The sequence below is a fragment of the Myotis myotis genome, unplaced genomic scaffold, assembly GCF_014108235.1.
Source record: "Myotis myotis isolate mMyoMyo1 unplaced genomic scaffold, mMyoMyo1.p scaffold_m19_p_4, whole genome shotgun sequence".
Taxonomy (NCBI): Eukaryota; Metazoa; Chordata; class Mammalia; order Chiroptera; family Vespertilionidae; genus Myotis; species Myotis myotis.
Window position 1 is genome coordinate 119,340,533 of NW_023416346.1, and position 24,155 is coordinate 119,364,687.

At 37.8% G+C, this 24,155-nt stretch overlaps 1 long non-coding RNA gene across 1 annotated transcript; it reads right to left on the minus strand.

Moving 5' to 3' along the window:
- Positions 1–315: 315 nt before the first annotated feature.
- Positions 316–16,097, minus strand: LOC118653948. The gene is made up of 3 exons (XR_004966931.1): positions 16,046–16,097; positions 15,654–15,749; positions 316–375 (listed from the first exon to the last, which is right to left on the minus strand). It is a non-coding gene; the product is annotated as an uncharacterized LOC118653948 (long non-coding RNA).
- Between the last annotated feature and the right edge of the window lie 8,058 nt (positions 16,098–24,155).

The following is a 24,155-nucleotide window of genomic DNA, read 5'->3' on the forward strand; positions in this document are numbered from 1 at the left end:
ACATACTAATTCCCAGAACTTGTAAATGTTACTTTATATGAAAAAAGGTACTTTCCAGATGTGATTAATAATCTTGAGTTGGGGAGATTATGGGTCCACCTAGATAACCCACAGTAATCACAAAGATCCCTATAAGAAGCAGGCAGAAGGCTCAGAGTCAGACAGAAGGTTATGTGATAATGGATAACAGAAGCAGCGAGACAGAGAGAAAGAGATTTGAAAATGAACAATTCCTGGCTATGAAGATAGACAGAAAGGGACATGAGCCATAGCATGTAGGAAGCTTCTAGAAAGGGCAAGGAAACAGATTCTTACCTGGAGCCTCCAGAAGGAACGCAGCCCTGTGAAGCCATTTTAGACATCTGACCTCTGAAACTGAGAGATAATAAGTTTGTGGTTATTTCATACAGCAGCATTGAGAAAATAATCCATTCTCCATTAACATGTAAGATCTATGCAGGAGTGACCTTGTCTGTTTCATTCACTATTAAATCTACAGCACTAAGCAATGATTAGCAGTTACATCTAATTATTTGAGAACTAATAAGTGTATGGAAAAAAAGCTAATATACACTCCAAAAGGTCCTTCTAAGATAAGATACCTTCCACAATCACATGCCACATATCCACATTCCTCACTACTGGAGGTCATCGTATTTTGCATGTTATTTCCAGAAAATCACTACTGGGAGACATTAGATAAAAATATAGAATACTGAATGAGAGGCCACCAAAATGAATTTATCAGTTAAGCCAATAGCAGAATAGACCCGCACAGAACAAAAAATAGTGAAGATTTCAAAACACAAGAGGGAGGGAAGGAAAGAGGGGAAAAGGAAGAGGGAGTCAGAATGAGACCAAATGCTTTGTGATAGGCACATCAATAACAATAAGCATGTGTCATGCACTTTCTAGCGGCAATTCACCTTTATATATTTTTTCTCATTTAAACTTTGAGCACTCTTATTAAGTGAGCAGGCGGATATTATGCTGTACAGAAACTGAAGCTCAAAGATGTTAACTGTCATGCTCTTGGTACTGGCAACTAGAAAGTAGCTCATATTCAAATCTTGTGACTTGAAACCTAGTTTTCTTTCCGCCACACTTGATATGACATCATGTGCAAAAGAATTGTGAAAGCTCTGGAAAAATCGACCATTTCGTCTCAAATTTAATTTAGCATTTTCCTGCTCAGTTTGAGACAAGGTATCTGGAAACTTTCAAGTGAAAAACCCCTGCAAAGAGAAGCTGGCCTCACACAGAATGGCTAAAATCACAACCCACCCCATCCTTGTCTAGATAATAAAATCCTTGCACATTTCAGAGCTTAGAGAAGCAGCCTGCATTGAAGAGCAGCCTGCCTGCAGCAGGATATTAGGAAGCAAAGAGGCATGATTGTTTTCAACAAAATATGAAGTTTAGTCCAGATATTTAGCTAATAAAAATAAATGGCTATATGTTATGTGGTTATATAAGTTACTATGTTGCAGCCTTGCTTTTGCTTCTTAGCCTGAGAAGCCTATAATATTTATTATATTTATTATCTTGGCCTTTAAGTAAAAGTTTGCCAATCCTTTTCCTAGATGAAAAGTGAACCACAGGCACTTGCTGTTTTGCTTTCAGCCTTACCAGAAAAATGAAAAATAAAGGCTCATATCAGTCCCCTCTCTATGATTTTCTATATGCTTCTTTATGATGCAGCTCCTTCAGCTTCATACAGAAAAAGCTTTTAATCTCTCTATGTGGGGTGGGGTGGGGGGGAGGAAGTATTTGGAAATCTTATGGCTGTGTAATGAATCATTACAAATTTAATTTCATAAAACAATAGTCATTCTTATCATTATCATTATCTCATACTTATGGAGGGTGATTAGGCTAAGCTAGGGGATTCTTACTAGGAGTCTCTCCATCTGATGAGACCTAAATCCATATCAAAAGCATCCTCTGAGATGTCTGGCACCTAAACTGGAAGACTTAAACAGCTTAGGAACAGAACACTTGGGACTTCTCTATCTCCGTGTGCTCTCTTCAGCATGGCGTCTTCTGGTTAGCCCTGCGTCTTTCATGGTTTCTCCATGTTCCAAAGGTACAAGTCTAGAGAGAGAGAGAGCATGCCAGGTGGAAATTGTAGTGCCCTTTGGCCTATAACCTAGCCTTGATAATCATATTGTTAATTTTCCTTTTTTTCTATAACTTTTACTTTATTTATAAACTATGTGTGTAAATAATTTTTCCCTAAAGTTTTACATATGTCTCCTTTTCCCCCGCTTGACCTTCCCCCCCTAGTCATTCCCACCCCAGGCAAGCCCCCGCTGCCCCAGTGTCTGTGTCCACTGGTTATGCTAATATGCATGCTTACAAGTCCTTTGGTTGCTCTCTAACCCTGTCCCCTCCCCTGCCATTTGTCTCTGGATCTATTCTTGTTCCTCAAATTATGTTGATCATATTTCACATATGAGTGAGATCATGTGATATTTATCTTTCTCCAACTGGCTTATTTCGCTTAGCATAATGCTCTCCAGTTCCATCCATGCTGTTGCAAATGGTAAAAGCTCCTTCTTTTTTATAGCAACATAGTATTCCATTGTGTAGATGTACCACCGCTTTTTAATCCACTCATCTGCTGATGGGCACTTAGGCTGTTTCCAAATCTTAGCTATTGTAAATTGTGCTACTATGAACATAGGGGTGCATATATCCTTTCTGATTGGTGTTTTTGGTGTCTTGGGATATATTCCTAGAAGTGCGATTTCTGGGTCATTTTCTATTACAACCATATCAAATGTAGTGGATTAACAACACAAGTTTATTATTTTGCTATTTTGTAGGTCAAGTGTCCAGACATGCATGGCTGGTTCCGCGGCCCCCAGTCCCACCAACAATGTATGAGAGTTCAAATTTCTCCAAATCCTCACCAACACAGGTATGGTCTGGTGTTTTTTCGTTATTATTATAGCAATCCTCATGGTTGTGAAGTGGCATCCCATTGTAGTTGGGATTTGTGTTTCCCTAATGACTAATGATGTTGAGCATCTTTTTATGTACTTATTTGCCATCAGTATGTCATTTAGGGGGTGAAAAGGTCTATTTGAGTCCTCTGTTATTTTTTAATTGGGTTATTTAACTTTTTATTGTTGATTTATAAGAGTTTTTATATATTCTTAATCCTGGACCCTTAGCCGACAAATTTCTTGCAAATATTTTCTCTCACTCTATGGGTTGTCTTTTGCTTTCTTTTCTTCCAGTTTTATGGAGATATATTTGACATATAACATTGTGTAAGTGTAAGGTGTACAATGTGATGATTTGATACATGTATACATTTCAAAATGAGCACCACAATAAAGTCAGTTAACACATCTGTCACCTCACATAGTTCCCATTTTTGTGACAAAAAAACTTTTTAAATTTACTCTTAGCAACTCTTAAGTCTAAAGCACAGTATTGTTAAGTATAGTCATCATACTGTACATTATATATCAGAACTCATTTATGTTATAACTGGAAGTTTGTACTCTTTGACTATTTTCATCCATTTTCTTTATCCACTCATCTGTTGATGGACACTTAGATTGTTTCCATACCTTGGCTACTGTAAATAATGCTACAATGAGCATGGGAGTGCAGATATCTCTTCATCATAGTGATTTTGCTGCCTTTGGATATACACCCAGAAGTAGAATTGCTGGATAATATGATAATTCTATTTTTATTTTTTTGAGTAACCATCTTACAGTTCCATAGTGGCTGTACCAATTTACAATCCCACCAACAGTGCACGAGGGCTCCCTCCTCTCCACATCCTCACCAGCATTTGTTTTCCCCTTTTTTATAATAGCCATTCTAAAGGATGTGACCTCAGAGCTTATTGTGGTTCTGATTTGCATTTCCCTGATGATTAGAGATGTTAAACAACTTTTCATGTATTATTGAGCATTTGACTGTCTTCTTTGCAAAAAAAAAAAAAAAATGTCTATTCAGGTCCTTTGCCCATTTTAACTGGATTATTTAGTTTATCTGCTGAGTTGTATGTTTTTTTATATATATTTTTAATATTCACCCTTTATCAGACAGAAGGTTTGCAAATTATTTTCTCCCATTCCATAGGTTGACTTCTCATTGTAATTCTTTCTTTTAATGTGCAGAAGCTTTTTAGTTTGATGTAGGCCTACTTCTTTATTTTGTTGCTTGTGCTTTATGTGTTATATCTAATACGTGATTGTCAAGACAAATATCAAGGAGCTTTTTTCCCTATTTTTGTGGTTTCACACCTTATTTAATCCATTTTGAGTTCATTTTTGTGAGTGGTCTAAGACAGAAGTCCAGTTTCATTATTTTGTATGTGCATATCCAGTTCTTGGCTCCCTTGTCAAATATTAGTTGACCATGTAAGCATAGATTTCTGTGCTCTCAATTCTGTTCCTTGGATCTATGTGTCTTTTTTATGCTAATACCATTCTGTTTTGATTACTACAGATGAGTAATATAGTTTGAAATGTGTGATGCCTCCAGCTTTGTTCTTTCTCAGGATTACTTTGGCCATTCAGGATCTTTTGTGATTCCATACAAATCTTAGTATTTTTTTCTATTTCTGTAAAATATGCCATTGGAATTTTGGTAAGACTTACATTGAATCTATAGATGCTTTGAATAGTATACACATTTTAACAATACTAATTTTTATCCATCAAGAGAAGATATCTTTTACATTTTTAAATCCATGTCTTACTTCAGAATATAGATCTTTTACCTCGTTGGTTAAATTTATTCCTAAGTATTTTATTGTTTTTGATGCCTTTTCACTTTCTTGATCATCTCCTTTGAAGAACAAAAGCTTTTAATATCAATGAAGTTAAAATTGACTATTTTTCTTCTTGAGTTTGGATGTCATATCTAAGAAATGGTTGCCTAATCTAAGGTCATGAAAATTGTGTTTTCTTATAAATATTTTTGAAGTTTTAGTTCTTATATTTAAATCTGTGATCTAGCTGAGTTAATTTTTATATGGTATGAAGTAGGTTATCTAACTTCATTATTTTGCCTGTAGACATCCAGTTATTCCATCACCATTTGCTGAAAAGACTATTCTTTCCCCCCACTGAATGGTGTTGTTGCCCTTGTCAAAAGTCAACCCTCTGCCCTGGCCAATGTGGCTCAGTTGGTTGGAGCATCACTCCATACACCAAAATGTGGCAGGTTCAATCCCCGCTTGAGGCACATATGGGAGGCAACTGATCAATGTTTCTCTCTCTCTCTGCCCCCCTTCCTCTCTCGAAAACCAATGAAAAGCATATCCTTAGGTGACGTTTAAAAAAAATTGACCCTAGATGTATGGTTTTATTTTTGGGTTGTATTTATTTATGTCTATCCTTTTGACAGAACTGTATTGTCTTTGTCTTAGGTTTGTAGTAAGATTTGAAATTGGGAGTCTTCCAATATTACTTTCTTTGAAGATTCTTTTTTAGCTTATCTAGGTCTCTTATATTTCACCATAAATTTTAGGATCAGCTTCCCAATTTCTGAAAAAAAAAATATGGCAGTTGGAATTTTAATAGGTATTGAATATGTAACTCAATCTGGGTAATGTTTCCATCTGAAAAATTTTAAATCTTCCATTCCATGAAATTAATAAGCCCATTTAAGGAGGTGCTGCAGAACTGTATATTTAGGTCTCTGAATCTTGACTATAATCACAAATCGGGGTCCTTTTTTTCATAGCTACCTCCATATCCTCTCAGTTGCTGTAACTGTAGAAGGATTTTATAGTTTAGTGGCTCCTTTATTAGTGGAGTAACATGAAATTTAAAACTAATTCTGATATATTGGTGGTGTAAACGCAATATAGAACAACCACTATGAAGGAGAATTTGGTGATGCCCATAAAATTTACAAGATACCATGGGAGATATTTTCCTACCCAGGCCAGGAAAGCAAGCTTATTTTGTGTCTCCCTTTTCCCCACCCTTTAACTTAGGATGTAGTCCTTTGAGAGTCCCAACTTTATGTATGTGTATTTTACTCAACTGCGATGACATAAAAGCCTACCTCCTTGTCTCCTATCCCCAAGAAGGCACTAAAACCTAATTTTCTAGGTTACTAAGACCAGCATCCATCTCATCTTCATCCAGGCACCTTCAAACTCAGTTCAGGTACTTAAATTCTTATTTTCAGTTTTCTTTTGGATTTTTTCCTCTTGAGGATTTCCTCTCATTTGTTACAAACTCAACTATCCATTTTGTAAAGATATTGCCTCCCCCCTTTTCAACATGTCTAAGTGCTTTATAGCAGGATTTTTTTTATAGTTATGTAGTACAACAAAAATGCCTACAGTATTCTTAAATATAAGCATCCTACAGTATTCTTAAATATAAGCATATAGTATTATATTTATAATAAATAAACTTGACTGACAAATTTTATCTTCCCTGTTATTTTTTATTCCCCCCTCACTTTTGTTCACCCCAACAAATTCTGAAGGTGGTCTCTTGCCTACTTAACCATGAGGTCATCAAATTGGCTAAGTGTATTGTTGTCGGTTTTTTTCCATGGACTCTGAGATTAATTTTTTTTTTTTTTGGATTTTTGGACATGAGTGTATTTTAACTGGAAAGACAGGGGTTTTCTCCCAAAATCTAATTATGTTAACAATGAATTGGATTAAAACCATGTTAAAGGTTTCAATTAAAAGCTCAGTGGAAGTTCTTCTGTTTTAAGTTCCTTTCCCAGATGGTTTTCAAAGAGCTATATGGCTACAGGGAAAAGAAAGACATATGTAAAGAAGAGCAATGTCTCCAAGACAAATCTCATTTATTTTATGTCAAATTGGTCAATCAGAGAAAATGAAATTGAGCTTACCAGAGCTGCAAATACTTAAGAAGCTGTTTTTAGGTCCTTACTGAGCACCTCAGCTTTTGATCATCCTCATAAAAATTCATAACTAAGCTTAGACGTAGTAAAAACAATAATTCAAGTAGAAAATATGACACTTGATTCTATTTTTAGGGCCCCATGATAACCACAAATTTCCAGTCTGTCAAACTGAGCAGGCAGCTTTTAGAATTATTTTTTTAATGTCATCTTAAAAAATAACATCTTACACATGAAAATGAGAAAGCAAAGGATGTCAGTCAGGAAGCAGCGTCATGAATAAAGACATTGCTAGGCATTCACCAATGTTGGCAGTTCTTTGCCTTTGAGCCAAAATGACCTTCAAAGATAGGAGACAAAGCTGTAAAATTACCCAGAAGACAAATGAAAACTCAATAAATATTTGATCTAATATTCTAGTTTTATTATAACTTGGTTGTAGCTTTATGTATGTCTTATATATTGACAACTAAGCATAAATGATTCAGGAGGCTTTGGCTAGAAAAAAAAGGTAATACAAATTTATTCAAGGGTCTTAGGGTTCGCAAACTATAAAACAATTAGGCAATACCTACAGTGTTCAAAGTAGAGAAAAGCTGAGGTTTCTTAGAGTAAAAAGTACCTCCTTGAGAAGAATCAGTTCTGTATTCTTAACCTCTGGATTGGTCTGAGATGGTGTTGTTCTAAATCACTGGTGGTCTGGATACTCTAACATTCTTTCCTTAGTCTATCTGGAGGTTTGGTGTATATCCAAGGATTTGCTGCAGGGCTAGGGGGTGAGGGGGAGAGATCAACCAAAGGACTTGTATGCATGAATATAAGCATAAGCGATGGATGTGGATAACAGGGGGTGAGGGTAAGGGCAGGATTGGGGGGATGAGGGGACATTGGGGGGATAAGGTCATATTTGTAATATCTTAATCAATAAAGGGAAAAATTTTTAAAAAGTTTTAGTTACCAGGCTAGTTAAATCTAGAAAAGAATTATTTCCTCATAACTTAACCTACTTGATTTTAGTAATTTAGCAGCTTGACTATAGTGACTCAATTTTATTTCTTTTTTTCTATTCCTCAATATCAATTCAGTAAGTTAACACTAATCAGTTGAATGGAGATGGTGCAATGGGTAGCAGTATGATTATAGCCACTAGAAATTTATTTAACATTCATGTGTCCTCAAACTATCATCTGTCTTTTGCTGACCAAAAATTACTTGTGAAAAAAGATATTTATACAGTTTCACTAAAAACAATTTTAAACCACACCATATATATCCAATAATAAAAGGAATATCTTAAATTATGGTACACCTACAAGACGAAGGATTGTGCAGCCATTAAATTTATATGCAAAGAATAAGGAAATGTGCTTTTATAGTTGTATGTAAAAATGCAGAGTTACTCAGTTTTCCTGCATCTCTCCCATGAATACAGGAGGTATACATGTCAAGAAAGTTCTTTTTTATTCTCTTAATATTTTTATTACATGGGAGGCCCAGTCAGGAACCTAGAACAGTAGAGGGAAAATTATGTTTTCTCCCCCACAGTTTGGTGACTTACTGAGACACCATGTTCCCTTCATCTCCTGCAAATGGGATCCTTGAAAACTGGCAGAAGCTGGTGAAGGGTAAGATTTCTTACCTAAATCAGCTCTCCTGAATTTCTCTCTATGTAACCCAGTCAAGGGAGGAAGGTAAAAATCACCTTCTCCCTTTCTTTCCAAAATCAGATTACAAGGAGAAAATATTTTCGTGAACTAATTCCTTAGGTATAGCTTGAAGTGCTGGCAGGTACCATTGTTCCTTTGTTGAGCCCTCCTCCACCCAGCTGGTCAGCTCTGGTAGGTGCCAAATATGCGCTTTTCATTAACCTGGCGAACACCATTCACCTAGCCCTGGTGATTGAGACACTGACTTGCTAGCACTGCCTGAGCCCCTTCCAGTGTCTCCTCCACACAGTGGCCTGCCTGGGCTTATGCTGTGGACCTTTGTAAAATCTCATCAAGTTCCACAAACCCTAAACAAGTAGCAGCGAGCCTCAGAATGCCTTGTGGCTCTTGCTGAGTGGCCTCAAGCACAAATGTTGACTGCTCTCAACTTGCACTGTAGCTCCCATTAGGTGGTCCGAAGTCTGGCATAAGCAGCAACCAGACTTGATCTGGAATGTTGCAGCAACGAGTGTCCATTGATAGGTGAATGGATAAAAAAGATGTGGTAAATATATAAATGGAAAATGACTCAGCCATAAAAAAGAATGTAATCTTGTCATTTGTGACAGCATGAATGGGCCTAAAGGGCATTATGCTAAGTGAAATGTCAGAGAGAGAAAGACCAATACCATATGTTTTCACTTATATGTGGAATCTAAAGAACAAAATAAATGAACAAACATAGATATAGAGAACAAATAGACAGTCACCAGATAGGAGCAGGGTTGGTGGGAAAGGTGAAAAAGGTGAAATGGATTAAGAAGTATAAATGTCCAGATAAAATAGTCATGGGGCTGTAAAGTACAGAATAGGATATACAGTCACTAATACTGTAATAACTATGTATATGTCATATGTGTACTAGACTTATTGGGATGATCACTTCATAAGGTATATAAATGTCTAATCACTGTGCTGTACACCTAAAACTAATAAAATATTGTATGTCAACTGTAACTGAAAAATAAGAAAATAAAATCTACTAGGAAGGTCAAAGACAAAAGTAGCAAATTTTATTATAACCACAAAAAATTATGTCACAGAAATAACCAAATTTCCTGTCAATCATGATCTCTCATTGGATCTTTAACCAGGCCATAGGAAAGCCTTATGTCCTTCCAGATAGTTATTATTTTACTCTGATGCTTTTGCAAAAGTGCTTCATCTTCAGAGACATTCATGGAAAGGATTCTGACAAGTATTAATGACATGTGACTGAATGAACTGATAAGTATAATTATAAAAATTTTGTGCCTTTTTCTTTAAAGCATGTTGGTTAATATTTTGTTTTTCTGGATTTGAGGCAGTCTTTTCTCTTGAGCTATCTATGACTTATAGCAACATGGTAAATTATAATTCTGTGAACAAAGATAAAGCAATTACTTTTTCTCCCTACCTGATCCTGTCAGGATTTGGAAACTGTTAATAAGTACTCTTATTTTCATGGCAATATTATTTTTTAAATGTTTCAATTACTTTTTAAATTCAATATTATTTTGTATTAGTTTCAGGTGTACAGCATAGTAGCTAGGCAATTATATGCTTTACAAGTCCCACCTGGCAAAATACATACTTATGACTATTTGCATAAATTCAATAAGAATGGTAACAGAACATCATTGGAAACATTGGTTAAATTATCAAGGCTTTGACTGGAATTTCATATTTGAGAATTACTAGTATATGCATAGACTCAGATATGACCAGGCAGCTTTACAGAACTAAAGTTTACTTTATGGAGCCAATTAAGCCCCTCAGAAAAACCATGTGGTGCTGGACTGACAGGGTTCCCAACAGCCTATCCAGAGAAGTAAGGAAGTTCACTTCCTGACAGGCAGAGGAACCTCAGGATATTTGGGGGATCCTGAAAAGAGAGGAATTTACCCAAATCTGTGTGTATTTCAGGAAAACTCTGATGGTGAATCCTCGGCTTAGCTTCCTGGCCTTGAGTGGCTTTTAAAAGTTCAATGTGAGATTCTTTATGAAAACTAGCCTATGTGATCAATCACTATTCTTGCTTCACTTATGTCAATAACCAGGCTAAGGTTATTGAGACTAGACTTATTTTGCAAAAAAAGTAGTCTTGCTATGATTATCTCTGAAAGAATGGGTGGTGGTGACTATAGGGGAAAATAGGTTTCAGTAGAAATTATAATACACACTTGTGGAGATCAGATTCTACTTCTGTTCATTGTCTTTGGGGGTGGAAAATGTTTGTATCATTTTGTTCTACCTTTGCCAGGAAGTCAGGTGGCATGGCCATGAATAGGACAGTTTCATTATGTTTTTAGGTTCTTAGATAAATCTACTTGAAACCTAAGCTTGAACCAACCAAATATCTAGGGAAGTGTTACAGAAAATGAATTCATTTTGCATCTAAACCTCAAGCACATAAATTCATAAAATTGAATATCTCTTTTGCCCTCTTAGGAAACCTCAGTAAGAATTAAAAAGGGAAACAATGGACCTTCTCCATCACTGAGCAGAATATGCTTTTTCTCTTTGGATGATTTGAATTGGAGAAATGGTACATTGCAGATGATTGGGTCATCTTGTATTCCCAAAATTTGTTTCCATTGAGTTTACACAAATTGAATAAACTCTCAGTGAAAAATGGTCTGTCTGTGATGATTGGTCATCACTGCACTATTTTGTATTACAATGTTATGTCCGCTGTTATGCCACTTGTGGCTAGCACAGGACCTAGCATAAAGAAGGCCTCCAATAAACACATGGGAAAGAAATAAACTATAGTTGCCTTGGATTTTAAGAAGTTATCCTGGAGACACCAAAATGGAGATAGACTACATTAATGCAAACCATGAGTGAGAATAACAAAGGAAACCAATTCTAACCTTCTATAGAAAAGTTATCAACTAAAATTGGAAAGGTATCACCAATGGCACCAGGTGCTGGTAAATCATTTAACTTTTCTTAATCCCCTTATTTGAAAAATGAGAATGTTCTAGGTCTACAGTACAATTCTTTCTGGGTTTCTTCCTCTACACCTTTCAGCTTTGCCTATGGGCCAAAACTTATTTGAGACAACTGACGTGTTTTCTTGTCAGTTTCCTCTCCCAGGCTCAAGCTACTACACTGGCTTTCTTGAAGATTTCTTCTTGTTCTATTTTAACTGTCCTTTACATACAAAAATAAGAGTCTTGAACCATCCTAGTTAGGTTATAATACAGCCTCAAGTAGGCTACATACATTTTTCCCCTTTTTGCCATATTTTAGCTTCTCTTCCTAGCAATGAAACTAACTTTCAAGCCAGCTTCCCAAGAATGACCAAAGTCTGTGATGATATCTATATAATAAAAGCCTAAGTGACCATTACAGCAGAACGACCGGTTGCTATGATGAGCACTGACCACCAGGGGGCAGACGCTTAATGCAAGAGCTGTCCTCTGGTGGTCAGTGTGCTCCCACAGGGGGAGCACCACTCAGCCAGATGCCGGGCTAAGGAGCAGTGAGCTGAGCGGTAAGGAGCGAGGGGTCCTGGACTGCAAGAGGGTGCAGGTTCGGCTGAGGGATGCGCCCCCACCCCCTCCAGTGCATGAATTTTGTGCACTGGGCCTCTAGTATAAAATAAAGCCTCAGAGAATTTTAATTCTATCATTGGCCTTACCAGCATGGTGTTTTAACAACTCACAGACCTTGGACAATCTCAATTACTAGCTTAAACAAATAAACTCTAATGTAGCCTTTAAGATGATAGCATCTTCTCAAGCCCCAAGATCTAAATAGAAGAAAATTTAGAAATCCACTCAAGCTAAATCTAACACCTTACTTGTAACTAATCTAGTGCCTGACATATACAAGCATATATTACCTTCCAGAAAAAAAAAAAATGCTTAGTGTAGCATGCATCTACTGTTTCTATTTTCTTATCCATGTAGAGGTTTTCCCTCTCTCATTTTCTTTTATAACTATCTTTTCCTCACATACTCATATAAATTTAGATACAGCATGAAAGAACTAACTCTCTGACTACAACCATAAGATATGTAGGAGCAGAGTAGAATACAGCATATGGAAATATAAATTTTGTGTGAATAAGAAATTATATACGATTCCAAATCTAAGGGTTAGGTTTGTTCAGAGATATGATGACATGGGAAAATTTTACCAGAAAGCAGAGACAAGAAGATGAGTGGAATCAAACACCAGTTAAATAAAATGTTTCTGGAATGAGATCTACCACATAATTTACATTCCTGGTTAATAATAACTAGACTTTGTACATTTTTAAAGAGTTCATATGTTCTTTATTTGATCCTCAGAACTACTCAGGAAAGCAAGCCAGATGTAACTATTATCCCAATTTCACAAATGACAAAACGAAGGCTTAGAGAGACTGACTCAGTTACTTATCAAAGATTACACAACCAGGAAATGATAAATAGATCTTCTAACTACAAATTACTTCACCTTTTCAATATACCATATAACATTTTGATTAGCCAAGAATTAACCCAAACCACTTTTTTAAAAATCCAGCTAAAAATTGTTCTAAAGCATATTTATATACTTGGTTCAGGAAGAAGCAAGTTATGCTAAACATATGTAAATCTTGTTGATACTATAGATATGAAAAAATCTGATCCTGTACATTGTTCAGTGGTTGAGCGTCAATTTATGAACCAGAAGGTCAAAGTTTGATTCCTGGTTGAGCATCGACTCATGAACCAAGAGGTCAGGGTTTGGGTCCCAGTCAGGGCACATGAAGCTTTGATCCCCAGGGTGGGGCGTACAGGAGGCAGCAGATCAATGATTCTCATCATTGACGTTTCTATCTCTCTCCCTCTCCCTTCCTCTCTGAAATCAATAAAATGTTAAAAAAAAAACAAAACTAAAAAAAAAAAATACTTGTGAATACCTGAAACTAATAAAATATAGGCACTAAATTTATTAACTTTGGTCTCAGAGAGGTTTTTGTGAACTTGATACCAAAGGCAAGGGAAATAAAAACAAATGAATGGGACTACATCAAACTAAAAAGCTTCTGCACAGCTAAAGAAATTATTTTTAAATGATAATAATCCAATGATTTATTTTGATAGTTGATTTTCTTGTATTGAGTTTTTCAGAAGAGAAACAAATTCCATTCTTTTTAAAATATGAGTCTGTTTTGTAATCTAGAATCATCTGCAGTCAGAAAGATGGCACCAATGTTGGCAAGACAGTTGTACCTCATTGCTTACAATTAGTGTAAAATTAGTTCTCAAACTAGTTTTCATCATCTAGCCTAAACAAAATACCTATATGCAAAGAAAATGCATACATATTCATATACTGAAATATTTTAAAAACCATCGACTAATTGGAGAACTTATAGAATTCAGGAAAAATGAAAGGAGAGTCACAATTCTAACATTAAATGAGTATTTTGAACATTAAAGTCTCTTTCATACCTGAGTTCCTAAGAGTAAATGAATCACATCTGAGTATTACTATTCTCCTCAATATTTACTCTGATATCTTGCTAGATGTTCCTTCATAACCACTCTTATTTACCTGAATAATGTCTATATACCTTAGGCTGGAATTCAAACACTACTTTCAACAATCTTTCCAACCTCTTCTCTCTCTCTCTCTCTCTCTCTCTCTCTCTCTCTCTCTCTCTCTCTCTCATTCATAGACAAAATTTTATTTTCATAAAATTTTCACATCATGACATATTCCTTCCCAATTTTTCTCAACTATTTGAAATATAACAAATATTATTTGCTTACATGCTGAACAAAAACAGGTGACTGCTGGTTTTGGCCCATGGGCCAGAGTGGACATATAGAAGGCCAAGAGACATATGAAAAAATACTCAACAGTCACTGATCATTAGAGACATGCGAATTAAAATGACAATGAGGTACCACCTCACACTTGTGAGAATGGCTGCCATCAACAAATGACAAGTGCTGGGAGGATGTGGAGAAAAGGGAACCCTAGTACACTGCTGGTGGGAATGCAGACTGGTGCAGCCACTGTGGGAAATAGTATGGAGTTTCCTCAAAAAATTAATATGGAACTGGCATTTGACCCAGTGATCCCACTTCTAGGAATATATCCTAAGAAACCCAAAACACCAATCAGAAAGAATAAATGCATCCCTATGTTCATAGCAACACAATTTCCAACAGCTAAGATCTGGAAACAGCCCCAAGTGCCCATCAGTAGATGAGTGGATAAAAAAGTTTTACACCCCCTGACCGGTTTGGCTCAGTGGATAGAGCGTTGGCCTGCGGACTGAAGGGTCCCAGGTTCGATTCCGGTCAAGGGCATGTACCTTAGTTGCGGGCACATCCCTAGTGGGGGGTGTGCAGGAGGCAGCTGATCGATGTTTCTCTCTCATCGATGTTTCTAACTCTCTATTTCTCTCCCTTCCTCTCTGTAAAAAATCAATGGAATATATTAAAAAAAAAAAAGTTTTACACCATGGAATACTATGCAGCTATAAATATAAGGATCTCTTACCCTTTGAGACAGCATGGAGGGACCTGGAGAGTATAATGCTAAGCGAAATAAGCCAGTCAGAGAAAGACAAGTATCACATGATCTCACTCATATGTGGAATCTAATGAACAAAACTAACTGATGAACAAAATAGATCCAGAGACATAGAAGCATCGAACAGAGCGACAAATCTCAGAGGGAAGGCAGAGGTGGGTGGGAAGAGATAACCAAAGAAGTTATATGCATAATCCATGGACACAGAATATAGTGTGGTGAAGACCTGAGGGGGGTCAATTGGGGCAAAAGGGGGACATCTATAATACTTTCAATGATAAAGATTAAAAAATAGCAGTACCTGACATGTGCTAAGTATTCAATATGCATTTGTTAGTAATAGTAACAGTAATAAGTATAGTAGTAGAAAATGCCTATTACCAAAAAAATCTCAAAAATTATAAATAAAATGAAAGAATAAATGCATGTTAAGAAATAGAAAAGGGGGGAAATAGGTGACTATTTGTAATAATCACAAGCACAGGATTTGATTGAAACTTAGTCCTTAAACTGAACCAAACACTGACTTTCAAAATCCTAGTATTGCCTTCTCTGTCCCACTTTTGTACTTACCCAGTAAATCAATCATTCTCTTTATATCCTTTGTCACAGCTCCAGGTAGTGTCCCACTGTAGAATACCAACGCCATAGTCATGTTTCCAGCATTCACTTGTTAAAAGAAATTAAGATCAGCTTGTTGAAATCCCCTCTAAGCCTGCAGCATTAACTTATCTATGACATAGACAGCGCCAACGCACATTAGCCTCCACTGATTCATTAAATGACTGCCTCAAGTGCTAGACAGATGAACCCTGAAGGACATGGAACTGCTGACATTTCTTTTAAGCATATGACATTTTAAAAGGATTCTGGTTATCCACTTATTCCACATCGGATAAGTATGCTGTCTCCATCCGAAATCCTGATGGGTAGAATGAAATGAGCAAAAAGAAAACTTTTTTTACCATAACCAAGAAAGAAGAAGAAAATATCCAGGCTCTTTTATCTAAAGGGAAGGCATCTGTCTTGTTGATTCACTTTGGAGAGAGATGAAAATCCTAAAGGAAAAATGTAACAACTAATTGTCCAAAAGTACAAAAGTATTAAAGGTAAAAAAGTACTAAAAAAATTCTAGGGTCTCACTTTGTCAAAAAAAAATTCCGAGATGTTCTAAATTAAATTACAGTGGCCAGAGAGTGAGATAAAGAAACAGAACTCAGCCTGTTAATGGCTGAGGGCCAGCCAACAAAAAAGACTGCTCACATTCCTTGTGTGTCTGTTGGAAATTCAGGTTAATTTTCAGGTAGCTATTTCTGCAATTATCCTAGCCAGACATCCTTGATCTCCAGGAGTCTCCACTTCTTATTTACAATAGAGATTTCTGGACTGCTGCCACATCCAATCCACAGGCCGGACATTTCTCTTTAGAGACTCTGCGCCTATCCCAGAGCTGGCCCTGCTACAGCTTCTCCCATACCTTTGTCTATTGATATGTAAATTCTTTCAAATGGCTTACATCTTACTCCCCCCACCACCACCACTATATGTTTCAAAAGGCTTGTAGCCATGGCCAGTATGCTAGATGGTTAGAGCACTGGCCTGGGCCCCAAAAGGTCTTGGGATTGATTCTCGGTCAAGGGCACGTACTGGGTTGCAGCTTCGGTCCCAGCCCTGATCGATCAGGGCACATGCAGAAGACAATCAATGTGTCTCTCTCTCACCTTCTCTTTCCTTCTCTCTCTCCCTCCCTCCCTTCTACTCTCTCTCTAAAAATCAATGGATAAAAATATATCATCAGCTTAACAAAATATTTTTTAATAATAAAATATTTTTTAATAATAAATAAAAATGGTTGCAAACTCTGGAACGATGAACATGTATGTCTTCTCTACATAGCCATGCTATTAGTGGTTTAGACTTCATGCCCCAAACCACTTCTTTTTGGCTAGCATTTATTTTTTCTTTAATTTATTTATTTTTTATTTTTCAATTCTAGTTTACTTTTAATATTATTTTGTATTAGTTTCACGTGTACAACATAGTGGTTGACTAGCATTTGGGGCTCAATAAATCTTTCTTTAAAATATATTTTCAGCCATGGAAGGTAACATTTTTGTTTAACAATAGGGATTGGTAGAAATTGGTATAATTATATCTCTACTTAGGGATTTCAAATTTTTCTTTTCACATGAGTAATTCCAAAAATGAGTATTTTTAGTATATTTTATTGATTTTTTACAGAGAGGAAGGGAGAGGGATAGAAAGTTAGAAACATTGATGAGAGAGAAACATCGATCAGCTGCCTCCTGTACACCTCCTTCTGGGGATGTGCCCACAACCAAGGTACATGCCCTTGACCAGAATCAAACCTGGGACCCTTCAGTCCACAGACCAACGCTCTATCCGCCGAGCCAAACCAGCTAGGGCGCCAAATGAGTATTTTTATTGACCATCTCCAAATAGCATCTAATCTCTCACTAGGATATATAATATTAACAAATAGGAAGTATTTATCATATTGAAACCTCTTTCCCTAAAAGTATTAACCAACTATCTTTTCTTTCAAAGGCCAATGGTAGACAACTTCAGATGGGAATTCAGAATGCCTTGAGTTATGCATTGAGCCTAAGCTGGTTCTTTGCTTATTGGCCCTTTGACTCCCAGAGGAACCAATTATTTCCTTCTCATTGTATTCCTGTCCCAGCCCTGGAGCTCCAGGAGCTACTTGATTTATTGATTGCTATCTGTTGATTATGTGCTTCCAAATCTGTCTATTTTCTAAACAACATTGACAACATAATATGCACAGGAGCTTATATGTTATTAGGTTCTTGTTCAGTGAAATGGAATAATGGTTGTTGGATTCTACTTTGCCTTAATTTATGAAGAGATTCTGGGATCCTTTGAAATAATCAGAAAACAGTCTGTTAGTCCCTTTTAAGCACCAAGTTCTCCAACATTTTCAATGGTTGCCATGGGCACAGGTGGAAAAAAGAAAATCTGATACCACTCCAATGTTATAAATTCTAGCATATATACTCTTTCTCCATAGAGACAGATTATCAGCATTTACCCTATATAATAAAAGGCTAATATGCAAATAGACCAAATGGCAGAACAACCGGTTGCTATGATGTGCGCTGACCACCACGGGGCATGTGCAGAACATGGTGGGCGTTGGTCACAGTGGGATGGTGGAGCAGGTGAGTGGGGATGCCAGACCAAGGCAGGGCACCAGTCGCTGTCATCGGGGCGAGCCTCTGGTAGTTACTGAAAATTCTTTGCTCCCGCATGCCACAGTCCCACCTGGCACTAGCATCTGCTGCTGGTGCTGGCCCCACTCGCACCCACTGCCAGCGCCCGGCGCCAGCCCCAATCACTTGGCGCCGTCAGTGGGTATGAGCGGCAGCTGCCAGCTCTAATGGCCTCTCAGGGCTTCTCTACCTCCCCCTATTCCTGAGGGGCAATTGGGGCAGCAGCAGCCACTTGCACCCGCTGCTGGCACTGGCCCCAATTGCTCCACACCATTAGCAGGTGCGAGTGGGGCCAGCACAATCAGCGTTTGGGAGCGGTGGCAGAAGCGGGGCTGCCAGCAGACGGACTGGGGGCCGTGGATGGGTGCGGGTGCAGAGGATGTGCCGAGACCCACCCCTGTGCCTACTGCAGCCTCACGGCCCACAGTTCCTTTCAAGGTGCATGAATTCGTGCACTGGGCCCCTAGTATAAGAACACAGGGCTGAAATTCCTATGCTAGTCTAAGGAAATCATTTGAATAGTTAAACTGATGTACAGCAATGAGAATAAACAAATTACACTTCTCTCTACACAAAATACATGAATCCCATAATTGAATGAAAGAAGCCAGATCACAAACAGTACATATGGTTTGATTCTATTTATTTAAAGTTTTAATACAGGTGACACAAATACATAGTGTTAGAAATCTGCATAGTGGTTACCCACGTAGGACAGAAGGTTGAGTGAATTGAATAAGGAATAAAGGAAGTTTCTGAGAAGCTTGTTAAATTGTTTCTTGATCTAGGTTCTGATTATATGGGGTAACCTTGGTGCCAATTCATTGAGCTCTATGATAATTAGTTGTGTATATTTCTACATGTATGTTACACTGCAATAAAAATTTCCTAATAAAACAGAAGAAAATTTGAAAAATTTTCACCAACACTAAAAATAATTTGAATGTTATTGTATTCAAAATGAAATTAATACATTTTAGATAAAAAATAGAAATGTTTTAAAAGTTTAAAAGGGAAGATATCACATCAAAAAAAGTAAGAAAATTAAGATAATAAGAAAAAGAGTGCCCAATAATAAAATGAGGACCAAAGTTGAAATACTGTTATAACTAGGAAAATAAATTCTACACAGAAACTTAGGAGGGGAATGATTCCAAATTGTATAGAATTTTATTGCTCATCCAAACACTTCACTTCATAGATGAGGATACTGAGGGATAGAGAAGCCACTTGCTCAAGCTCGCCCAGTTGCTCTGCGGCAATGTGGAAACTATAACCCATATCTCCCCATTCCTCATCCTCCTTTGCAGAAGATGAGAACAAGAGTTGGGCTCCATGTTGCAGTGGGACTTTTCAACAACAACCAAAAAATAGATCTGGTAACGTGGAAGGGTAGGGTGCGGGGAATGGCTGCTGTGTGACTTTGCATTTTCCAGGGCCCCACTCTTTGGGAATGTCACAGTGGTGACTTCCCCGAGGATGCAATGAGTCATAAGAAGGTTTGGGAAGGCAACTTCAGCTCCTGCTGAGAATTCAATGTAAGAAACTGAATCAACTGAACAGGAATAGCAACTCTGAGCATTTGAAAGACCACATTCCAAGGATGAGCTGTCCTCATTTTAAATGGTCCAACAAATCTCCAGGTCAATGGCTAGAATTGAATGCAAAGAGTAATTTCAAAGATTAAATATTGGGGACAAACTTTATACATGTCTGTGAATACTGTGTGTATTAAATAGGCCAAAGCCGCTTCTCAAAAGGCCCCCTTGGTAGAATAACCTTGTATTCAGAGGGAATGACATAGATATAAGAAGCCATTTCCATTTCCTATGTTCCCTAAGCAATGACTGACACTAAGAAATTCAAACAGATGAGGGAGAGGAGTTAGCAATGAGAGACTGTCACATGGACAGAGGGATTAATTTAGAAGGCAGAGTCAACAGAGATGGGGTGACAAATGGGCACAAAGAAAAGTTAAAACAGCGGTTCTCAACCTGTGGGCCTCGACCCCTTTAGTGGTCAAACGACCCTTTCACAGGGGTCGCCTAAGACCATCCTGCATATCAGATATTTACATTACGATTCATAACAGTAGCAACATTACAGTTATGAAGTAGCAGCGAAAATAATTTTATGGTTGGGTCACAACATGAGGAACTGTATTTAAAGAGCCAGAAGATTGAGAACCACTGAGTTAGAAAAATCCAGCTCAATGGAAAGGATACATCTAGTCAGGGGAAAGGAACACTGCCTCCAGAATTATGTTTTCAGCAAGTAGCAGGAAACCATGGAATCACTTGACCAAAGATGGGAACTTAGAACAGCCATGAAATGGTAATGGCAGAGAAGAAAATTATGGCAATGACTGTGAAATGACTCAGAGAAGTAAATGCCTTCATTAGCATCTGTTTCTCAAGACATTTTAAAGACAAGTATTTCAGACCCACTCATCATCCATTTCACAGGTTCTATTAGGCTTTACAATGCACAGAGCAATCCCAGCCACTACAGAGAAGAATGTTTCCTCAGTCTCCACCCTGACAACCTACACTTGCTGTGAATGTGGGGCTGGGTGAGATGGCTGCCTGCCAGTTCCCTGCTAGGGAACTAATGGCTGCAACTAAGCACTCCTTTAAAATGTCAGTGTGCTGAAGCAATTGGTTTGGGGATCTCTTCCTTTGAAAGCTTGTCACAATTCAAGGACTATGGAAATTAAGAACCCACTTAAGGAGACACGCGAATGCACAAAATGGTTATGTGTTGTTGGTCTTTGAGCAGAATCTCTCAAGTTTGGGAGACCAGGGTTGGAGGAGGATGTGTATGTCAGTCTCCCATGGGGTCCCTGTGGGAGTAGGCTAAGGGCTGGGTTAGCTGACAGCCTGAAAGTATTAATAGTTTTCTATAGATATCATAGAAATACCAGAAGTCCTGCCTGCTAGTAGGTACCTTGATTCATAAACCTTTGATAAGTTGCAGAATGGATGCCCTCGAAAAACATCTGAGTCAAATCAATGCCCAGATACCTGATCTTTCTCTAGGTCATCCTCCATACTAACTCCTTCCCAATGTATTTTCTGGGGTGCTGGGGTATAGAGAGTGAGGTTTCATTGCTTTGTCTTGACAAAAGTAGCCTCCAAAAGCATGGGAGAAAGCTCAGATATCAGTTTTCATGCCCCTATCAGTTCTATAACTGAAACAATTTCATATGAACGCTATATCTTGTCATTATCTGGCAAAACTCTAAAGCAATGACATAGATACATGTATATCTACACACATGTGTGGCATAAATCCATCAATTGTATTGTTGTGATCTCAACACTGCAAGATACTAACTGTAATATAGGGCTTCTTCGCCCAAAGTTCACCTCTCTTGGACAGGAAGCTTCTCTAAACAAAATTAAGAGTAATAAACACACCACCTGGAAGTCATGCCTCATCCTTCTCTTAACATTGTGGCCTTAATCCAAGCCATTATCTCATCTGGCCTGTCTCTCAGACTTCTGTCCATCCACTGTAGGGTTGCCTCAATCTAGGAATGCTCCTTTTGCATGCTTTTGACTTTCACTGGAGTCCCATCTCAAGGCTGTTGGCTTCTCACCTTTATCTCCAAAGCCTTCCCCAATTATATGAATACTGAGGTTAGATAAACAAGTGAAAGAATAACTGAACATGAGAGCTTGCTATGAAGATATTTAATTGATGAGGACCATATCTATGTGGTTAAATAGAGCCAGATACCAAAATTCAATTTGTATATATCTACACAGCTGGGCTACCTGGCAAGGATCTGGAATAACAGTTCTGTCACTTCCATGCCAGCAAGACTGCTCTGGAGAAACTACCAAGTAAGTTCTCATAGTCCTGTGTTCAAGTTTTTCCAATTCCAAAAAGACGTAGTGCATATTGTTCACGATATTAAACATGAGTGCTTTGTCTTTCTCCTCATCATTTATCATAAATAAATCACATGCAAGCCTCTCTTTACCCTGACTCTCCCAGAGACTAACCCGTGTGTGCCTTTCTTTCTAACTCAGTTCCCTCTTTAACATGAGAAATTATTGATCCTTCCTTCACAGGCAATTCCAACTCCTACCACAGTCCAATCATGCAATAGTTGTGCTATGAAATTTCATGAAGGCCTTTTGAAAAGCTAGAGGTCAAGGGTCCAGTTATATGTCTTGGGTAAACTACTTAATTTCTGAAGCCTTTAATTTTTCAATCTGTTAAGGAGGAATCTAGAATTAATTATGATAAAGGTTCCTTCAAGTTTGAAAAATAATCCAAAAATGCTAGATGAAAGGAGGGAGAAAAAGAAAAATAATTGGCTTATCTGTCTTTGGAGCTATAAGCTGCCTCCCTTCCACTGTTCATCTTACCCTAAGCTTGTCTGTCATCAAAAGCCCAGAGCCTTCTTATTCCTCTAGCAAAACATACTCTCAAGAAAGAATTGTCAATTATTGTCCTACACAATGAACTCATTCAAACCAGAGACAATATTTGTGTTCTCAATATCTATAACCTAACTCTAACTCTCTTAATTATTCTTAAACTACTAAATGTGATGCCTTTTTCAGGCATCTTTTCAATAAAACTTTATATCTAAATAGAATGAGAGCCGAAACCGGTTTGGCTCAGTGGATAGAGCGTCGGCCTGCGGACTGAAAGGTCCCAGGTTCGATTCCGGTCAAGGGCATGTACCTGGATTGCGGACACATCCCCAGTAGGAGATGTGCAGGAGTCAGCTGATCGATGTTTCTCTCTCATCGGTGTTTCTAACTCTCTATCTCTCTCCCTTCCTCTCTGTAAAAAATCAATAAAATATATTTTTTAAAAAAAAAGAATGAGAGATATCATATCCTTAGAAAATAAAGAAGGGTCTAACTCAATTGCCCATACTCTCTTAGCAAAATATCAATTTTTCAAGGAAAACATTAGGTACCAGGTTTAAGAAAATTTAAAAAAGATATCATATCCTAATAAATTACGAAAGAAGTGGGGATAGAGGATATTTTTTGCAGAGCATCTTTCCAGGATCCCTGAAAATTGGTTGACCTTTTATTTTTGTGTGTGTCTAACCATTGAAGCAGGTTATAGAGCAGGAAATAAATCTAGGGAAAGAAACTCAAGAGAATGTGAGGGCTCTCCCTATTTGTATCATTCAGGATCCTGGAAGGAAAGAGAAACACTCAACTGGGGGTGAGTTTAACAAAGGACTATTTAAGGGAATCCAACAATGGATAATCCAGTACTCTGAGGATAGCACAGCAGAGAGGTATTATCACACTCAAACCTGAAAAGGCGTCCTGGCCCAGCATGGCTCAGTTCACTGGACATTGCCCCATGCAATGAAAGGTTGCCCATTAGATTTCTCATCAGGGCACATGCCTGGGTTATGGGCACAATCCCTGGTAGAAGGCATGAAGGAGGCAGCCGATAGATGTTTCACTCTCACATTGATGTTTCTCTCTCTCCTTCCCATTCCCTTCCTCTCTAAAACAATCAATAAAATTATTTTTTAACTGAAAAGGCAAGGCACAGACCAACTAACAGGAGTTGCAGCCTTCGGCAGAGGAAGCCAATCCACAATTACTGGGCTGGGTGGGAGGTGAGGTGAAAAAAAGTTCCTGGTCTTTTCTTCCTGCCCAATCTGCTCTTACAGGTGCCTCACATTGGGCAAAAACAACTAGAAGCCAAAGCACAAGGGGGCCCATTGAGACAATCCATAAAAGTTACCCTCCTTGGAAAAGAGCAGAAGTAGACCTGAGATGGCAAATGGAAAAGATCTAGCCCGCTACTCAAAGTTTGTTGACAAGCAGGA